This window comes from Hipposideros armiger, unplaced genomic scaffold (genome assembly GCF_001890085.2).
Source record: "Hipposideros armiger isolate ML-2016 unplaced genomic scaffold, ASM189008v1 scaffold_475, whole genome shotgun sequence".
Taxonomy (NCBI): Eukaryota; Metazoa; Chordata; class Mammalia; order Chiroptera; family Hipposideridae; genus Hipposideros; species Hipposideros armiger.
In genome coordinates, this window is record NW_017731825.1 from 1,112,055 (window position 1) to 1,115,565 (window position 3,511).

Genomic DNA, 3,511 nt, shown 5'->3' on the forward strand with positions numbered 1-3,511 from the left:
TGTCTGGGAGGTTGAAGGCAAGGGGAGCAGCTACAGAGTGGCTTCCTGCACAGTCTGAGAGCCTGTTCAGATGGTCCAGAATCCCCACAGAGCACGCTGGGGTTGGGGGTGGGAAGACACAGAGCTCACCTGGTGCCCTCTCGCCTATCTTTGCATAGCCCTGGGCCCTGCTCTCTCCCTGCTCCTCTGTCCCCACCTTGAGCCCTGCTACCTGGGCCAGGACCTCAGAGAGGGAGATGGGAAGGGAGAGTAGCAGGGATTCTCCAAGTAGGGAGGGGATGTCCATAGGGTAGCATAAAGTTTTCCCTGAGCACATGTATCCAAAAAAGCAGAGCCTTTTCCACAATTTTAAAGGTCACGTGTCGATGTGAGTTGTTAATTAAGGCCGCATGAGAAAGCCATGTGACAATAAGACCAAGAGACACAAACAGGGCGCCCTTTCCTGGCCTGCTCCCCACCATAACCACAAGGCTCAGCCCCTTGGTTCCACCAGCTTGCGGAGGAGGTGTTCTCTGACAAGGCATGGAGACAGGGAGTCTGAAACTGTGGACGCCAGGAGAATAGAGAATGGACAAGGGTGAAAACTCCACTGGGAGCCAACATTTACTGAAGCCTTTGTGGCGTCTCTGGCAATAGAGATAAAAGGTACATCCCAGTTCCTCAGATGCTCCTGGCTGTGGGGAGGCATACAGAGCAGCAGTTAGAATCCAGTAAGTGCAGTTAGGAAGGGGAGCACAGCGGGGTACGAGCATCCAGGAGGGAGCCTACCCCACTGAGGGAGGGTAGGAGACAGAGATGTGGGCCTGGGGATGATGTCAGGGGAGGCAGACAGGAAGGGAGAGTGAGGGGCACCCACGAGGCAAGGGAGGTCGGCCTCATAATTAGGCCTGCTCAGCATGAAGCCAGTTGTATTGGCACAGCGTCTTATGCAGTGCTTCCACCTGCATTATATTAGTTGATTCTTTTTTTTTTTTTAAGAGAAGTAAGCCTTTATTTCCTTGTTTCACAAATAAAGCAGATTGTGCTGGTTGCTTTTTGGTGATTAGCCAGAGACCACATCCCATATCCTCTTCCAACTCCTCTGACTCTTCCTTTGCTTCAACCTTGGCTGGGGCAGTGGTGGCAGCAGCCACAAATGCAGAGGTATCAGCCAGGAAGGCCTCGACCTTTTCACCAAGAGGGAAGGTGTCATCAGCCTCCACAGACAAAGCCAGGACCCGCTTGTACCCATTGAGTATAGAATGGAGTACTGAGGCAACAGTTGGGTAACCACTCTGCAGACACACGCTGACAACATTGCGGACACCTGCCAGGAAGCGGGGATGCAGAGATTCCTCTGTGACGTCAGGCACTTCCGGGTTGTAGATGCTGCCATGGTCAAGCAGCTGCTGGACGATCAGCCCAAGGAGAAGGGGGAGATGTTCAGCTTGTTCAGCAGTGTGGCTTCGCTGGCTTCCACTGTGTCCCCAGTCTTAATCAGCTGCACATCGCTCAGGACTTCAATGGTGTCCCTGGAGATTTTAGTACTGATGCCTAAAGCCTGGAAGAAGGAGGTCTTCTTGGGCCCCAAACCAGTGTCCTGGGCTGGCACGGTGACTTCACATGGGCAATGGTGCCAGCATGGCGGCAGCATGTCCCTGTCTCATTGAGGTCCTCCTTGGTGAGCACAAAGCCCACATTCCCCTGGATACGTTTCTCCAGAGCTGGGTTGTTTTCTAGATGCCCTCGGATGTCCTTGTGCATCGTGGAGTTAATGCCCATCATCACACCGCCTTCCCACAAAGGGATGTGCGGACCTGCTGCCTCTGCTGGGAGCCCACCTTGTCTGCTCCCACAATGAATCATTTTGGGTCATCATCCAGAAGTTGGATGTTTCTAAGGACGTAGCTGGACTTCCAAGTCGCCTTGCCTTCCTGGGCATCATGGCGATGCGTCAGGGATTGCCACGCAGGGTTTAAAGATGATGTCATTTGCCTGGCAAGAGGAGCTACATTAGCTGATTCTTGACACAAAATCTGGATGCTGGGAACGTTCTGCATCTGGACAGCCTGGCAGCCACTAGCTACACGTGGCTGCTGAGCAGTGGAAATGTGGCTAGTGCCACTGAGGAGCTGAGCTTTAAGTTCTATTTAATTTTTTAATGCATATAAATGTAAGTTCCAATAACCACCTGGGCTTCCTGGCTACAGAAACGGACAGCGCAGTATGGAGACACTGGGACACATCTGTGACATTAAATTCCAATGGGAGAGACAGACATGAAACAAAAACCTATGTGGTCCAGTGTCAGGTTGTGATAAATGCTATGGAGAAAAGCTGAATTACAGAGTGATGCCGTGGGCCACTGTTCTAGAAAGGGTAGTGAGTAAAAAGATGGAGAGCCACGGGGTCACCTGGGGAAGGGCATGCCAGGCGTAGGGAACTGCAATGGCAAAAGTGTGGAGAAGGGAATGTGCTTGCAGCAGAGGCCAGAGTGGCTGGAACACTGTGGGTGGCAGGCAGGGGTGGGGGACAGAAAATGAGATCTGAGCAAACCCAGGGGCCAAAGCAAGCCAGGCTGTGCAGGCCACGGAGACCTTGGGTTTTATGCTGTGAAGCGGAGCCGTTGCTGTTGCCACAGCCGACTGGACCAGGGTTTGGTGCCTGAGCCCACTCTGGTAAACTGGCTGTTCACTTACTTTCTGCCTACACGTGCTGCCGTTGCTGCTGTGGATGAAGGAAGCAGACATGCTTGCTGTGGGTCTTGACTCCCTATTTCCTCCTCCTGCTCCCTTCTCCCAGCTCTGACTTTCTGTGGATGTGCTCTCGTCTATTCCCATCTCGCTTACCTCTGCTGGCCACTCAGGCTGATGTCTGGCAGGTCTCTCTGTGACTGTCCCCCTGGCTGGCACACCCTCCCCTTCCCCTGGTGGCTTGGCAGAGACAATGAAGGCCTGGCCTGTGGGGGCGTGGCAATGCTCCAGCCCTGGGGAGGGATGGGGGAGCCAGCCTGGGTGCAGGAGAAAGGAGATACCAGCAGGTGGAGAAGAGTGGCGTGGAAGGCTGTGGGTGGTGATCCCTGTTCTAGAGACAGAACCAGGGTTTGCCCAGGACCCATGGAGCAGGGGAGGCAATACAGGTCACATCCCAAGGTAACTGAGATGAGACAATGCTTCCCATCTCTTTCCTAGCACTTTCTCAGCCTCCAGCCCAAGGAGACACACGGGCCTGGGGCAAGGGGGTATGCAGGAGTTTCTGGATCTGTGAAGAAAGAAATGGAGGGGTGGGAGTATTAGCTTCCTTGTTGCAACAAATTACCACAACCTCAGTGGCTTAAGACAATGCATATTTATTCTTTCACAGTCCTGGAGGTCAAGAGCCCAAAGTGAGTCCTAAGATGTCAGCAGGGCTGCTTCTTTCTGGAGGCTCCAGGGGAGACTCCGTCCCTTGCCTCCTACAGCTTCTAGAGCAGCGGTTCTCAACCTGGGGGTCGCGACCCCTTTGGGGGTCGAACGACCCTTTCACAGGGGTC

The 3,511-nt window shown here is 53.7% G+C and overlaps 1 pseudogene; it reads right to left on the bottom strand.

Moving 5' to 3' along the window:
- Positions 1 to 472: 472 nt before the first annotated feature.
- LOC109395515 (60S acidic ribosomal protein P0 pseudogene) lies at positions 473 to 2,729 on the bottom strand (annotated as a pseudogene).
- Positions 2,730 to 3,511: the final 782 nt, after the last annotated feature.